The sequence below is a fragment of the Tursiops truncatus genome, chromosome 9, assembly GCF_011762595.2.
Source record: "Tursiops truncatus isolate mTurTru1 chromosome 9, mTurTru1.mat.Y, whole genome shotgun sequence".
NCBI lineage: Eukaryota > Metazoa > Chordata > Mammalia > Artiodactyla > Delphinidae > Tursiops > Tursiops truncatus.
This window is the reverse complement of record NC_047042.1, coordinates 104,077,522-104,094,923: the sequence shown is the minus strand read 5'-3', so window position 1 is coordinate 104,094,923 and position 17,402 is coordinate 104,077,522. Positions and strand designations below refer to the sequence as shown.

Sequence of the window (17,402 nt, the reverse complement as noted above, 5' to 3'; positions counted from 1 at the left end):
TTAATTTTATTAAAATTGAATTTTTTTAAAAAACTACAAATGACCTTTGAATAACATGGGTTTGAGCTACACAAGTCCACTTGTATGCAGATTTTTTTCAATAAAGATTGGTAAATTTTTTGGAGATTTGAAACAATCTGAAAAAACTCAGAAGAACCATGAAGCCTAGAAATACTGAAAAAATTAAGAAAAAGTTAGGTAAACCACGAATGAAAAAGATATAATGTAGATATACACCAGTCCATCCTTACATAGGTACAAGGTGAGTGATATTTAATCCAAAATTAGTAACATTTTAGTTTTTGTTCTATAACTTTGCTTTCAAAGAATTACATAACCACACAGTATGTCTCTCCCTCCAGTATCAGCTTATCACAAGTGGTTTTTTAAAAATGTAACAATGTTTCCAATACTGTATTATGAATGAGTGTAATACTGTATGTCATAAAAATTTTATGATTCATTCATTAGTGTATAGGCTAGGCTATCGTGAAGCAATCCTATCGATTACACTAGGCTACCGTAAAGCAATCATACTGCTGCTGTTTCATTAGCGATGTACGAATTATCATATCTATAAACAAACGTGAATTGTTTTCACATTATCTTTTCATTTTTGTCACACTGACAATTCATCTTGTAAAAATATGATGTAAACTTATGTTATCAATAAATATAATACTGTGAATGCAATTTCTCTTTTTTATGACTTTGTTAATATTTTCTCTAGTTTACTGTAAGAATACAGTGGTATAATACATATAACATACAAAGTACATGCCAATCAATCAACTTTGTTATCGGTAAGGCTTCTGGTCAACAACAGACTTTAACTTTGGGGGAGTCGAAGAGTCATACACAGGTTTTCAACTGCAAGGGGTCAGCACCCCTAAGCCCCACGTTGCTCAGGGATCAACTGTACACTCTTTCGAGAGACAAAAAACAATTCAAACTCCCGGGGCGGGCAGGCAAGATGCACAAGGCAAAGTGAGCCTGGAAATTCCTACCCGGAAGAGACGGCCCGTAGGAGCACAGCAACCTCACGTCTCCTGGAACCACAAACCTGACACTGGCAAGAACACCCGCAAAGCAGCAGAAAATCTGCACCCCTTCATCTGCACTGCAAAGGGCTAGTAATGAACTCCTGCGGGTATCTTCACTTTGGAGCTCCACTTACTGCTGCATGGGGACATCTTAGTGCCCAGCAGTGTCAAAAATGCGGGGAAACCTTACCAGACCACTGTCACCAATGGGACAAGGAGAGAAGTCGCAGGATGAAGCCGCCCTCTCCTAATAGTTGAACCACTTGCCTGAGCCACATGTGACCAGAGGTCACCAGTGTGTCAGATGCCACTGCTTAGACATCTCTGCTCCCAGTTCAAAGCTCATGTTCTCCTAAGTCCAACCGATTTGTCCTATATTTGCAATAATGTGCCAGTGTCTGTGCAGACAATGGTGGCGAAAAGCAAGAACCTCAACGCAGTCGGCGCAGACATGGCGAGATGGGCTTCGACTTGGCCGTGCCCGCCAAGTGGTGAACGCTGTGACCGCTTAACCACCTAACACACATCCCCCGGGAAGATTCATCTGTCCCACAGGACCGTCACGGGGACTGAGGGAGCACGTGAGCGTCATCAATTAACAGCGCCTGGGACACAAGCCACGCTGGGATGCTGGCTATTTTCTCCCTTTCTAAATGGAGACTTCAGAAGGAAATGCAGATGAACTGAGTGAGGCCCATCAGACGCCCAGTCTGCAGCCAACTCTGGACACAAACGCTGCCTTCACTACAGTCCTGTCCAGCTCCAGCCAGGCCACCGCTTGAAGCTGACTCTGACTTACAGTCAAAAGGAAAAGCTTCCGCAATTAACGTCCAACGCGCACATTCAGGGCTCACGCTGTTTGACTTCCCAAAGCCCTAAGCACCCAGGGGCTTTCTGGCTGTGGAGTCTCCTGGTTTGCGTACCTCTTGCCAGCCTGCTCCCCTCAATCAGCCTGTGAATAAACAGTGGGAACGCCGGGGGCTCAAAGCCCCCTTCTCGCCCTACTCCTGTGTTTTCATCCACACTGTTATTTAAATACCATTTATGTAGCAATGATTCCCTGATGTTAGCGCCAATCGTAGATCTCACTTTGGCATTCAGACACAAACAGACAGATGGCTACTGACGTAGCCACTTGGACGTCTGACAAGACATCCCGAATAGAACATGACCAAATTTAACTCCCGGCCCTCCTCACTCCCACACCTGGCCTTTCCCTATTAATTCTGCCCCAAGCTGCGTGGCTGGAAACCTTCACCACCACCGACACTGCTACGCCACCACATACACACAACAAACTAATCCACTGTTCTGCCTGGTTTACCTGCAAAATACCTCAAACCCCTTCACTTCTCCTGATCTTCAGTGGCACCAGATACCCTACTCGGAAATACTGTGGCAGCCTCCTTCTCACAGCCAAGAGGAGCTGTAAATATGCAGATGCTATCACAACAGACACTACCTACTGTCCAGCAGCAAACAAACCAGCTCTACAGGACACGGTCAGCTCCCCTGGGGAGTCACGGAATGACACTTCACTGCGCTAGCTAACGCTAGGTCTGGGACAGCAAAGGTACCGGATGAGCCCAGGACATGCTGTCAATCAACAAAGTAAAGATGCCAGCAGAAAGCACAGGCCCGGTCAAGAAAAACACGACTGTGGAACTGGGCCAGCTTGGAGGTGACTAAGAATAGGTGATAACTAAGTGCCATCTGGGCTCCAGGGCTGGTGTCTGTGGAGAGAAAAGCACTTTGGGGGGAAGCTGGTGGGATGTGAATAAAGTCTGTAGTTCACAGCACTGTACCCACATAATTTTTTAGTTTTGATAAACACCAGGGTTACATTTGTTATGTTACGGAAAGCTAGGTAAGAGGTATACAGGAAAACTCCTGTACTATCTTCACAACTCTTCTGTAAATACACAGTAGTTTCAAAGTAAAAAGTCAGTCAAAAATACGTGCAACCATGTCAAAATGACATCGGAGCCAAGTTGATGGAACGTCCACAGATCCGAGGGATTCTGAGTTTCAGAAAGAACGGCTGCCATGCATCTTCCCCTCCGGTTTTACTGAGATGTAACTGACACAGAGCACCGCGCATGTTTAAGGTGTGCAGTGTGACCATGTGACTTACGTACGTCACGACACGATTATCACAATCAGTCTAGAGAACATCTATCACCTCATACAGATACAAAATAAAAGACACAGGAGAAGTATTTTTCCTTGTGATGGAAACTCTTAGGATTTACTCTTAACTTTCACATAACACACAGCAGTGTTAATTGTATTTCTCATACTGTACATCAAATCCCTACTCCTTATTTCTCTTATGACTGGAACGACTGTTGTGCATTTTAAGTACACATACCAGGGACTTCCCTGGGGGTCCAGTGATTAGGACTCCGAGCTTCCACTGTAGGGAACTAAGATCCTGCATAGCCACAAGGCGGAGCCAAAAAAAATAAAGAAATTTTTTAAAAGCATACGTAACAGCAATAAAATTAAAAACATTAAGCATTTATTGCACTGCCTTTCCTATGCAAACTACACGTGAAACCAAATAGCTGATGAGCCAACCTTCTTTTTATAGATGAATTCCAGCAGACAAATGCAGAAGAAATGCCGGAATTTGAAAACACTATTATCTTGAAACCCCCCAACACAGTGATTCTCAAAGCACAGACTTGGCCCAGCAGCATCAACCCGATCTTGTTAAACAAAAATGACCTTTTAAGAAACCGAGTTCAAACCACCGCATAAAGCCTTCCCGCTACAATGAACACTAACGAATCCACACTCTCTCTGCCCCAACAGACTCCGGGCACAGACCTTAGTTCTGGACGACCACCTCTTCTTTCTGAACAGTGGAGCCTTCAGGGAACTGTCCCTCTAGGTCCTTGTTCAGGTTACATAAGGCATTTGAATTTCTCTTCCACACAGATGTCCTCAAACATTCAAGGGCTTTACCTTCATGCAGTTTTCACTCTCTAGGCTAACACAGCCTCACATTTCTTTGCAGTTAACTCCTAAGAACACTACCCTGGTCCCGGCCGAGAGCAAGCTCCAGAGCTGCAATTCCTTGGTACCCAGAACCCAACACTGACAATGAGGACACGCTCCAGCCGTCACCAACAAAAAGTAAGACCACCGCAGCCCCCCGCCCCCGACTCCCCTAGGAAACACCAGAACCCAATGACCAACATAGACTTGGCTAAGCCGTGGTCTTTCTGAGCCTGCGGTCACTGTCCTGCCTCCTATTACTCACTCTGTACGACTATGGCTCTTCAGACAAGTGAAGTTCACAGCTTTTGCCCATAAATTCCACCTTGGATATGTCGGCCCATCGTCCCAAATGACCGACCCTTTGGGATACCAGTTACACCATCAACGCATTCACGCTCAGTAAAAACGACGATGTAATTCTGAGTGAATTTCACTACGTAAATTTAATATTGAAAACAATCATGATACTCTTGGGACCACTTCATCAAGTTTAGGAAAAGACAAACCTGTAAACAAGTTAGGCACATACAATTAAGGAAGTATGACAGAGTGCTGGGGAGAGGCTACGGAGACAGTGGGGCCAGGAAAGAGGTTATGGAGTCAGCCTGCGCCACCAAGCCCTGCCACGAGGGCAGGGCTCAAGCACTGGACGCTATGGACACGCTCCCTTATCAACAGTATCCTTTTAGTATTCAACCAGTGCCAATAAGATTAACAAATTTTAATACAAACTCAAATTAAAACGTGCTCTAGAGACAATAAAGTGACAATACCCCAAGGTCTAGAAACAGAGGACCAAATGAGGTCCCTTATCCCGAGGATACCCCCTTGGAAACCTGAGAAGTCGGCTTCAGTACTGATCCCACAACCACCACCATGCAGTGTCAGCCGCAGATTAATTCATTTCTTGCTGCTTCAGAATAATCAGGCATGAAAGAAACAATCTAAGTTTTGACAAAATGGTTAACTGCATTCAAATTACTTTTGACTAACCCCGGAGTTTTACACAAAATAAAAAGCCACTAATGGCAATTCCCTGGCGGTCCAGTGGTTAGCACTCCATGCTTTCATTGGTGGCCTGGGTTCAACCCCTCGTCGGGGAACTAAGATCCCACAAGCGAAAAAAAACAATACAAAACAAAAAAGCCACTTACACACTTGTATCAGGAATTTCTCTACAGAATTCAGTATTTCTAAATATTTTAAGTGGCTGTCACCTAGCCCCTAAGACTGGCCAGGTGTCCTGCTCCCCAGAGAAAACTGTAAGGCTGGAGGGTGAGAGAGAGCCTGGACTCTGCAAACACTTCCAGTGCCCACCTCCACCCCTGTCATCTCCGTGCTCAGCTGGCACTACAGGGGACAGCAGACACCAGAACACACGGGCCCTCGGGCGACTGAGACCACTCGACCTGCCCTCCCTTCTCAATCACCCCTGGATGGAGGGAGCAGCGCGCTTCCACACCCCGCATCCCAGGGTCAGCACATCTCCCCCTCAGCCGCAGAAAACGAGGCACAGTTTCTGTGACAGAATGCTGCGTGGAAACGCAGACAGAGCCTTTTTCAAAGCACAGTGTCCACGAGGACTTCAGGCAGGTGGCAACTGCTGCTGGCAAACACCACCTCAAACCGAGCTGCCTGACCCGCAAGCCAAACACAGTCACTTACACCTACAGTCATTAAAACTAAACAGCACTGGAAACTCAGCCCCTCAGCCGCACAAGCCCCATTTCCAGGGCTCAGCCCCCAGTGTGACTACTGGCACCCACCCTGGAAAGGACCAGTGTGGGAAATCGATTCAGACTTAAAGGGAATCTGGGTGAGGAGTGGGAAGATGCTCGTTTCGAACAACCATTATCAAAGTTCTGAACTTCCCACTGACGCAATCTACTGTATGTTAAGGAAGCTGGAGGAAACCAATGCTTTAGATTTTCAATTAAGAAAGAAAAAGAATGTTTCTTAGGACTAGTTTGTTAATCTATGCAATTTCCAACAAAACAGGCCTAATCAAGTCAAAAAAGTTTAACTCTGCCTCTTTAGTAAAGCCACTAAGTAGCCTAATACCCATTAACCAAAAATAACTGCCTCTTGGGACTTCCCTGGCCATGCAGCGGTTGAGACTCCGCACTTCCACTGTCGAAGGCACAGGTTCAATCCCTGGTCAGGGAACTAAGATCCCTGCAAGCCACGCAACGCGGCCAAAAAAAACAAAACAAAAACAAACCCTGCTTCTTCCAATAAATTTATTCGCCTTCAATGTTAGGAGTTTCAGAACACACACTTAAGTCTCATGGTACCTAAACTCACGTGCGGACCACTTGAGTAGAAAAGTGTGCCCCTCCCCAGGACACGTGCACATACTTATAAATTACACACAGGCACCCCAGAGATACTGTAGGTTCCGCTCCAGACCACAATAAAGCCAATTAAGTGAGTCACACACAGTTTTCCGGCTTCCCAGTGCATATAAAAGGTTACTTTACATTATACCTGTTAAGTGTGCAATAGTATTACGTCGAAAATAACAATGTACATACCTTAATTTTTTAAAAACCTTTATTGCTAAAGAAAATGCTACGCATCACCTGAGCTCTCAGTACCTTTCTGCTGGTGGAGGATCTTGCCTCCACGCTGATGGCTACATGGCCGTGGCAATTTCTCGAAACGAAGCCATGAAGTTTGCCGCATCAACCGACCCCTCCTTTCATAAGGATTCCCTGCAGCATGCAACGCTGTTTGGTAGCATTTTACCCTGAGCAGAACTTCTTTCAGACTTGGACTCAATCCTCGCAAATCCTGCTGCTGCTTTTTCAACTAAGCTCATGTCCTACTCTAAATCCTTTGTTGTCATTTCCACAATCTTCACAGCATCTTCACCAGCAGCAGATTCCATCTCAAGAAACCTCTTCTTTTTTTTGCTCTCCATAAGAAGCAATGCTTTCTGTGGAAGTTTATCCTTAGATTACAGCAATTCAGTCACATCTCAGGCTCTAATTCTAGTTCTCCTGCTGATTCCACCACATCTGCTGTTTCTCCTCCACTGAAGTCTTGAACCCCTCCAAGTCATCCGTGAAGGTAAGAATCAACTTCTCCCAAACTCCTGTGAATGTTGGTATTTTGACCTCTTCCCATGAATCACAAATGTTCTTAATGGCATTTAGAACGGTGAGTCCTTTCCAGAGAGTTTTCAATTGACTTTGCCCAGATCATCAGAGGAATCGCAATCTATGGCAGCTACAACCTTACAAAATGTATCTCTTAAATAACAAGGCTTGAAAGTCAAAATTATTCCTTGATCCGTGGGCTGTGGAACGGATGCTGTGTTAGCAAGCATGAAGACAACATGAATCTCACTGTACATCTCCATCAGAGCTCTCGCGTCACTGTCAAGGAGCAGTAGTTTTTTGAAATGAATCTTTTTCTGAGCAGTGGGTCTCAACAGTGGGCCTCAACAGTGGGCTTAAAATATACAGTATACCATGCTGTCGACAGATGGTGTCAACCAGGCTTTGTCGTTCCACGAGCAGAGGAGACTGAGCGCAATGCTAAGGGCCCCAGGATCTTTAGATGGTAAATCAGCACTGGCTTCAACTAAAGTCACCAGCTGCATTAGCCCCTAACAAGAGAGTCAGCCTGTCCTTCGAAGCTTTGCAGCCACGCATTGACTTCTGTCTACTGTGGAAGTCCTAGTTGACATCTTTCACTAGAAGGCTCTCTTGTCTACATTGAAAATCCGTTGTTTCGTGTAGCCGCTCTCGTTAACGATCTGAGCTGGATCTGCTGGATAACTTGCTGCGGCTTCTGCGTCAGCACTTGCTGCTTCGCCTTGCACTTTTCTGTTATGGAGACGGCTTCTTTCCTTAAACCTCGTGAGCCAGCCTCTGCTGGCTTCAAGCTTTTCTTCTGCAGCTTCCTCACCTGTCTCAGCTTCACAGACCTGAAGAGAGTCAGGGCCCGGCCTGCATTCGGCTTTGGCTTCAGGCAGTGTCGTGGCTGGTCTGATCGTCTATGCAGACCACCGAAACTTTCTCCTCAACAGCAGTAAGGCTGTGTTGCTTCCTTACCATTCGTGTGCTCACTGGAGCAGCACCTTAATCTCCTTCAAGAACGTTCCTTTGCCTTCACGACGTGGCTGTTTGGAGCAAGAGGCCTAGCCTTCAGCCCGTCAGCTTTCCACACGCCTTCCTCTCTCAGCTTCAGCATTTCTAGCTTTTGATTTAAACTGAGAGACATGCGACTCTTCCCTCACTTGAACGCTTGGAGGCCATTGTAGAGTTATTAGTTGGCCTGATTTCAACATTGTTGTGTCTCAGGGAACAGGGAGGCCAGAGGAGGGCGAGAGAGATGGCGGGTTGGTGGAGCAGACAGAACACGAGCTGTTTTAGCTGGGCGGGGTTTTCAGGGCCCCAAGGCAATTACAACAGTAACATCAGAGATGATTGATCGCCATTACATAATAATGAAAAAATCCAAACTATTGCGAGAATTACCAAAATGCGACCCAGAGATACAAAGTGAGCAAAAGCTGTTGGAAAAATGGGACCAACAGACTTGATGGATGCAGGGTTGCCACACACCTTCAATCTGTAAAAAAGGCAGCATCTAAGAAGTGCGGTAAAGAGAAGCGCTGTAAAGCGAGGTCTGCCTGCACCTGGACTACTACTATGTACATCAAAACCAAAAATAAAATTATAAATGATGAAACTAAGAATGCTTGTATGTACTCACCAAGCATTACGGTTTCATATCATAGCTAGCTAACATCTCAAGGTACACTGGAAGGAGAGAGCCTAGACAGTTTTCTCCACAACTGACAAAGAGGTGGTCGTTAAGTGTAACATCATCTCCAACATGCAGTCCTTGCACAGTCTCTTACCCCTTAACCACTTTACTGATACAGGTGTCCCCCGCTTTTCCAGAGTTCTCTTTACAACACTTCACCTTTTAAAAAGACCCACATTAATACCTCGTTTTTGCCAACCCAAGAAATCCGAACAGGATTTTCACTTCTACAACAAAAGGAAGAATCAGAGGCGGCGCCCACCCCGTGGAGCATGTCAGCATGGACGAGTAGAGTCAACTTCAAATGGCCACAGCTCAGCAGAAGCGTTTACTTCCCTCCTCTTGAAATATTCATAGACGATTTTCAACAAGCACCTCAGGTGACAGACACAAATATCCATCTGGAGTGTGAGGTGCTCCACGATGCGTCAGCTCTAAGAACCCAAGTTTTTTGAACAGCTTAACTGGCCCCTTTTTTAAGTTATAAAATTTTGACTTTAATGAGTTATCTAAAGGGGAATTTCCAAGTCATTACACATGCCCCATGTTCTTAACAACACTTAAAGAATATATGTTCCCTGTATAAAAAAATAAATAAAATAAAATTCTAAAATTAAAAAAAAAGAATATACGTGCCCAACATGACTGTTGTAATCCTGAGACCTTTGGCTACTCTGTCCCAAACCCTGCCCATGCACACAAATAAGCTGTGTACCTGGGCTAAACGGACCATCTTGGGACTTCCCTGGTGGTCCAGTGGTTAAGACTCCGCGCTTCTGCTGCAGGGGGCATGGGCTCGATCCCCGGTGGAGGAACTAAGATTCCTGCATGCCACACAGCGCAGCCAAATACAAGATTTAAAAATAGGGACTTCCCTGGTGGCGCAGTGAAGACTCCGCGCTCCCAAGGCAGGGGGCCCGGGTTTGATCCCGGTCAAGGAACTAGATCCCACACGCATGCCGCAACCAAGAGTTCGCACGCCACAACCAAGGAGCCCAGCTGCTGCAACCAAGGAGCCCTCGAGCCGCAACTAAGACCTGGCGCAACCGAGTATTTTAAAAAGATTGAAAAAATTTAAAAATAACCATCTTTCCACCCAAGAGTCTGTTCTCAAATTCTCTCTCCACCTAACATCTAAGAAACCTTGCTCTGCTTGCAATAAAAATCCTCCTTCATTCCTTCCCAATCCAAGAGACTCCATATTGAAAATGGAGCTGAAGGGGGAAAAACAACCTTCCTCCTTCCAGAAAGCTTTCCATTATTATCCACCCCATAGATCGCTATTTATATTGCACACGGTTTTACATAATGCAATTTGTCCATTGAAGACATTCCCTGTCTTTAGCTTAAAAAACCAGCAAATCAAAATACTCATTACTTCTAACTTAGAAAAAGACAAATCAAAGTAAACATCTTCATTTAAATGTTGAATTCATGTTGTGTCATGAAACTAATTTTCTGCAATACTACTTGCTTAATGGAATGGAAGGAGGCAAATTTAAAGAAAAATAAATGATAAATGTGGCCACATTTCCTATATGTCATTTCATTATCTGATGAATTCCCCGCACACACAGAGGTAGGGGGACAAACAGAGGTGAACTACCAATCCTTGTCACATGAACTTAAGTCATCTACTTATAGTTCATTCTTACTCAATATGCCTTAAAGCATTCCTGAAACAAACAAGGGGGGTACTTCCCTGGTGGTGCAGTGGTTAAGAACCCACCTGCTGATACAGGGGACATGGGTTCGAGCCCTGGTCCGGGAAGATCCCACATGCCTCGGAGCAACTAAGCCCGTGCACCACAACTACTGAGCCTGCGCACCACAACTACTGACCCCACGTGCCTAGAGCCCATGCTCCGCAACAAGAGAAGCCACCGCAGTGAGAAGCCCGCGCACCGCAACGAAGAGCAGCCCCCACTCGCCACAACTAGAGAGCGCCCACGCACAGCAACGAAGACCCACACAGCCAAAAATAAATTTAAAAAAAAAAGAAACAAACAAGAGAAGTTATTTCCTCTATAACTCAGGATCCAAGACCATTCTTTCAACTGGCAATCATCACCTATTAGGCACGTGGAGGCATGACTAACTTCATTTCATTAAAATAAAATAATACATGCCAAGTACTCAGTCCTGGTACTTGTGAACTGAATTTGTATGCTATCTGTATTTTTGTCCAACCTTCCTAAACGCTGGATTCCATTATTAACCACAGAGAGTAATCAGGGAACAGACAAACCGGGAAAAAGGATCCAATTCAACCAATATCTTCTGAGTACTCTGGGTCCAGGACAATGCCACAGTCACAAACACACACAATTAAAATTCCAGGCCTGCCCAAAGGACCTCACAGGAAGGCCCCAGTGCGCCATCACACGCACAAGGCAAGCTCTAAATGTCTTTCTTGGTAAAAGGCAGAATGAAAATTTCAGAGTGCATAGAATCACATGCTGCACGAGGAAATCACCATCCCAGGGACAACTGATCCTTGCAAGTGAGCTTAGGAACCCTAAAATACCTGGAGTATTAGGACATACAGCCAGTAGTTCTGCTGCCTCACGGCCATATGCAATGGTTGGTGCCTTTTACTTAAAATGGCCTAAGTCCTTACAAATTTTATATAGGACAACAATTTTAAGAGAAAACCAAACTATGCCTAAATAACATAACTTCTGAAATAAGGTGAGGAATATAAATTAGAACCTTTTCTACTTTGATGTACATTGCAACCCTTCTACTACTTCTATTGTTTTTTTCAGAAATTTCCCCCACCTTAAAAATCACGTATTTTTTAAAAGATTTACTCAGTTCAGAAACAAAAGTTTTATCCTCTGATCAAAGAATGGACAGGTGCGAGCTCACACTCTAAAGCACACTCTCCAAAATTTACTTCTTTCTTAAGTAGGATACTGAAACAGAAAGAATCAACTGTTTTTCGTATGTCTCCCTAAAAATATAAAAGTTTGAAAAACACATTATAATCTACAATAAAAGCCTCAAATTTTTTTCTAGCTGACATATCCAGAAGCCATTTTCTCCAATGAGGCTTCAAAACTGTCTTTCTATACACTATTCTTACCTTCACCAACTGCACTTTTCTTCGTTTACCTCACTTTTTTCAAGTTTGAAGTTCTCTCAAATTCTGTTCACCCAAGAGGAACTACAGCACTTCTTAAATCTTGCCACTGATCCCATCCTAATTCACTAATAAGCCTGCAGTTAACCTGCTCTCGCCACTGGGTGGTGTCCTGGACAAATTCTAAGCAAAAAAGATTTTATTTAACACAGAACACCATCCTAAATTCTAGATCATTTCCAACGAAGTGAAAAGGCCAAAAAAAAAAAAGTGTTCTAAAAATGCTTTAAAATATCAAAAGGCTGACTGCATTCATTCACTCCTTATCAACAGACACCAGAAGTGACATCTAGTCATCCTTTAAGCGCTAACCAAGGTAGCAGCTGACCTTGAACACGCAGCCATACAGACTGCACCCCAGTGGAAAGCAAGAGGCAACACCAACGTCACTAAGATGACACGCTCAGGATTACACTGCGATGCTGAAAAGCCGGACTGAAAATAACCGTGCCCACTTTAAAACTACAAAATGCACAGACCATTCCATCCCAAACTCGGTATTTGAGTTTGCTAGGCTGAAAACTGTCGTTGCTGGTGAGGAGTACAATTATATTTGTTTGGAATTGTCCAAAATAGAGCTGATACAAGGGAAAATGCCTCTACCCTGGGTTTTAACACCTAAAAAAATAATGGGTTTGCTTGAAGAGGAAAGCGATTGCATGCCACCCCAGCCCTCCAGGTGAGTCTCTGTCCTGCAGCCAGAAATACTTTCCAAATCTACCACTTAGAGGTCATGAAAAATGTAAAACACTGACACTTTGAAGAGGATGCTGAACACATGTCAAAGTCTTTGAAAGCCCTTAAATTCCCAACTTCCTAGTCTTGCACAGCACCACACAAAGCCTGCTTAGGTAAATCTCAAAAACCAACTTCTCATCCCCTTTTGTTCTCCTCCCACTTCCCGTCAAGTCATCCACACCTAGACCGAGCCAATTCACTCCCCAAACTCATGACTCTGCATAACCCCCAAAATTCCACAGCTCCCTGGATAGTATGCACAAAGGGCACTCATATTTCCACTACAGCCCGTACAAATACTCAACTCCTAAACTCACAGGAGCTAAGGTCTCTGGAATCAGGAACAGTCTGGATTAAACTTCCCAGATGGAATCCGGGGAGGGTGTGGTCTAGGGAGAGGGCGGAGGAAAGAAGTACAAAATGCCTTTCAGATATCGTGAAAACATTCCTATGTGCCTAACTATAAGAAAAAGAGTAAAACCTGAACGAGCATCACACAAGTTCAAATGCTAAGAGTTTGTTTCTCTTTCCTTTTTCGGTCATTCGGCCGAACTCTTCCACTAAGTCAATTACCTGCCTTACAAGATTCTAGCCATAAAGTCTTATTGCGAATCCACAACAGAACTAAAAACGCTGAGAATACAAAGGGCGCCGCTCAGTCCACCCTTCCCAGGCAGCCCCCCGGGTGGTGGTGAGATCTTTTCACCACCGCCGTGGCCTTTCCGCGTAGCCGGGAGAGGTACGCGTCCGACAAGCGACCCACACGCTCTGAAAACGTTTCGCGAGACAACACAAGTTTCCAATTTCCACTTCTTGCGTCAGTTCTTTCCTTACTTGGGCAAAAGTTGACAGAAACTTCAGCTATATAAACAGCGGTGCACCCCGAAGCGAAACCCAGCAAACTGGCTTTTTAAGTAGGCCGAAAGCCAGGCGTTTCCTTTCCATCTCCGACACACTTCGGAGAAGCCAGCGGGGAGTTCCCGACACGCGGCCTCGCGTCCCCCGCCCGCTTCCCGGTCTCCGCGCTAGGCAGCGCGGCCTCCCACGAACCTCTACTCTTCCTGCACACTTACCTCCTCCTGGCTTCAGGGCCGTCTATGTGGGGCCTTAAAACCGAGTGAAAACCCAGCCTCCCACGCGGCAGCGCCGCCCCCGCCCGCAACAACCGGCGCGCGGCCCCCAGGACGCGGGGAGGAGAGGACCCCCCAGGACAAGGGGAGGGGCCCGGGGGAGGGGGCCGCGAGGAACGAGCTGGACCCCGGCCTGCCCCCCGCGGCCCCCGGCCTGCCCACCGCGCCCCCGCGCCCCCAACCCCGGTCTCACACCAAGCCCGGCCCCCGGCCCGCCGCGGCCAGGGCCCGGGTCAGGTGGGCCGCCGGGCCCGCCCCCCCGGCCGCTGGCGGCCCTCACCGAGGACACGGGAGCCGGCGGCGTAAGGCGCGGCGGAGCGGTGACCGAGGCTCCGAGGCTCCGACACTGCAGCGCGGCTGACGGTGGCGGCTGCGCTGCAACGGTCCTCGCGCTTTCCTTTCTCTCCTTTCTCCAACAACAAACAGGAAGTGCGTCACGCGGCGGCGGCGCGGCTACGACACTTCCGCCCGGCCCTGACGCCGCGCATGCGCCCCGCCCCGGCCACCCCCTCCGCCCCCGCCTTCCCGAAGGTTCTGCGTGGCCCGGGACGCAGCGGGCAGCGCGCGTGCGCAGTCGAGGCCCCGTCGCCGGCGCTTAACGGCGGTGCGCGTGGGGTCCTGTCGGTGGGTGTGCGCGGCTGGTGGGTGTCCCCGGGGCCCAAGGGGTAGGCCGCTGACCCGCCCTTCGCCTGGGACCCTGGAGAGCCGGGGGGCCGTGGGTCTTGTTCTTCCCACTTGAGATCAGAGACCGTATTTTCAGGAGCCGTTTCTTGTGTAAACCCTCGCTGTGTTACGCACCTACTTCTTAGCAGGTGACCAGCACGTGACCAGTTAGCAAAAGAAAACTGTTTTATTCGGAGTCAATTCTTCGTTCCCTCCTTTGGCAGGTTATAGAAATCCCTGGTCAGGGGAGGCACAGCGGTGTTGGGTGTTAGCAACTCCTGGTGAAGCTGAGATGACCTCGGCGGGCCTGGAATTTCCTGCAGCGCCTAAGCACCTGGCTCCGCCGCACGCAACCCTACCTGCCAGCCGGTCCCCGGGGTTTTCTTTCCCTCCCGGCGTTGACAGTGCTGTCGTGTGACAGCTCACATTTAAATGAGTCCCTACTTAACGCAATTGGGAGCTAACCTCGGTATGCAGACAGCACAGAGACTTGGAGTCTAAATAGTAGACTAGCCACAAATAGCTTGGTCTTCCTCCAAAAAATAAATAAATATTTATTTATTAAAACGCCTGCCAGTGCAGTGAGTTACCTGTGTCAGGAGAGAAACCAACCAGTACCAACAAGGCGTCTCTCGGCGTTCTGGGGGAACAAACACCCTGAAAATTAGGTAATGCTCCATATTTAAGGAGCTCTTTGCGGACAACAGAGAAGATCGTCAAAGATTAAAGACTTATTGCAAAGTTAGCGTTAGCCCAGATAGCGGTGCTGCTGGAAACGCTACTCCAGTGGAAGTCGCTTCAACGTGGAACCGCAAGGATCTGATCTGGAGTGCAAGGCCTTCGGAGAGACGTGGGGAGGCTGGTTGGCCTCGGAAGACAGTGGGAAAGGCCTTGGGCTGTTACCTGGCAGGCAAGGGAAGCCAGGTGGTGACGAATCTGTGTTTTGCAGGATGTCTGGAAGAGGAGGGAGGCTCTGTGACTTTGTTTCCACGTGTGTAAAATGGAGACGAAGGCTTCATGTGAAGGTTAATTGTATGTGCTTGGCTCCATGCTTGGCACATAGAGATACTCAGTAAATCACAGCTCTTCTGTGTTATGGCCTCTCAGAGAAACTGACAAAAGGCATGGACTTCTCCCCAGCAAAACGTGCAAGTGATAGAAAATTTGTAGACACAGGCGTGCATGCACACACATCCTGCCAAGCCCACCTGTGAGTCCAGGAACCGAAGGTGAAGGTCCCGAATAATTGCTAAACTGAGACAGTTTAGCAATTATTGCTCTACTGCGAAATTTATCTGTGATCAAAGAATAACATTTGTAAAAATTTGCCCTGAGGCAATAAATGCAAGAACAGAGAATGAAAGAAAAAAGTACATGCAAGGTTATTGATCACAACTTTGCAGGTAATCAGTTCCTCCTTATCAGGAATACTCTGCAGGCCATAAAAGTAATAATGTAATTATACTTATTAACATCAAATGTATCCAAGATGCATTATTGATATAGTGATCCCATTTTTGTAAAATCGTATTCGTGTGTGTGTGTGTGTGTGTGTGTGTGTGTGTGTGTGAACATATACATCTTTTTCCCTCTTTGCTTTTGAGTTCTTAGCTAAGACTCCCTATAATAAAAGACAGATACAGGAGAAAAACAAATGCAAGTTTATTAACATGTATACCACAGGTATACATGGGAGACACCAGGAAAATTTAGTAAACTCCAGGAGGTATCCAAGCCATCATTTTAAACACCATCTTTAAATAAAGACAAAGATGTTGGGGGAGGGGGAAGGGGGGAGGGGAGCCAGTTAAGGGAGGTTACAAGGAAAAGCGCAGTAAACAAGGGTAAGGTCGTTATGCAGATTTCAGTCTGCTGCCTTCTCCAAGGTTAAGCAGTTCTGTGATTTAGAATCGTCCTCCCTTTCCGGGTACAGAGGGGGAGATGTGTTAGAAGTGGAGATTTCCCTTATAAATGTAAATTTCCCTACAAAAGGGTAAATTTCTTCTCCGTTCTCAGAGTTTCTCCTGCTTCTGCAAAGACCTTATTTCCAAATAAGGCCCCATTCACAAGTCCCGGGGCTTCAACATCTCTTTCTGCGGGGACACAATTCAACCCCCAACAACCGATATCTGGTAAAGGTGGCCGGTTTTCCTTCCTGAAGCTGCACCTCCCAGGTCAGGGGCTCCTCCTGGGGGACCGCAGCCCTGGGACATCGTGCACACAGCAAACTCGGATGTAGATGAAAAGTACGGCTCCTAGAATCGTACGAGACAAAACGTGTATGCGGCTCTGATTAGTGAAATAAGACTCACTGTAAGTGCTCCTGAACTTCTCTCCTACAGTAAATAACCAAATTATAATTGCTGCTACCTGAGGGGTCCCAGGCAGGTTTTGATGTCAAACGTGCTTCCCATACTCAGAATATGGACGAGCCATGAGCGTTGTGTTCAATTTCAAAGGTAAATATTGTTAACAACCAAATTCAGCCCAGTAAATTTGAAGATTCCTAACTGGCTTTGTGAAGCGATTCACAGATGGGCAGCACCGCAGCCGATAAACAGCAGGGCCTCCGAGGGGGCGCAGACGAAATGAAAGGTTTTCTTAGGCAGGAGGGTGGGGCAAGGAGCTGTGAGTGAAAGAAAAGCAGGTTGGTTTCAGGCCAGGCATTGTCTTTGGAGGAAGGTGGAGTCTCTATCACACTGCTTCCTCGGGGGATGGAGAGGCCCCGGGGCAGATGACCTCATTGGTGCTAAAGAAATTCCAGATTGGTGGATTAAGATTACATTCCTGGGGAGGTCGAGCCTGCTGTTAGGTCAGGTGCCCTGGGCTTGAGCACAAGTGACGCTCTCTGGGGCCTGGTTTTCTCTTTAGCAATATGTTACCCTGTCGATGCCTTAG

At 46.7% G+C, this 17,402-nt stretch overlaps 1 protein-coding gene and 1 long non-coding RNA gene across 5 annotated transcripts in view; both read right to left on the bottom strand.

Moving 5' to 3' along the window:
- Positions 1–14,261, bottom strand: part of DNAJB6 (DnaJ heat shock protein family (Hsp40) member B6) — a 68,831-nt gene extending 54,570 nt beyond the window's left edge. For all 4 annotated transcript variants that reach the window (XM_073810142.1, XM_073810143.1, XM_019930241.3 and 1 more), the window contains exon 1: positions 14,122–14,261. The gene's annotated coding sequence lies outside the window, so the exon portion shown is untranslated. The remainder of the gene's footprint in view (positions 1–14,121) is intronic.
- A 1,883-nt stretch (positions 14,262–16,144) lies between these two features.
- On the bottom strand, positions 16,145–17,391 carry LOC109549169 (uncharacterized). The gene is made up of 2 exons (XR_002175382.3): positions 16,875–17,391; positions 16,145–16,759 (listed from the first exon to the last, which is right to left on the bottom strand). It is a non-coding gene; the product is annotated as an uncharacterized lncRNA (long non-coding RNA).
- Positions 17,392–17,402: the final 11 nt, after the last annotated feature.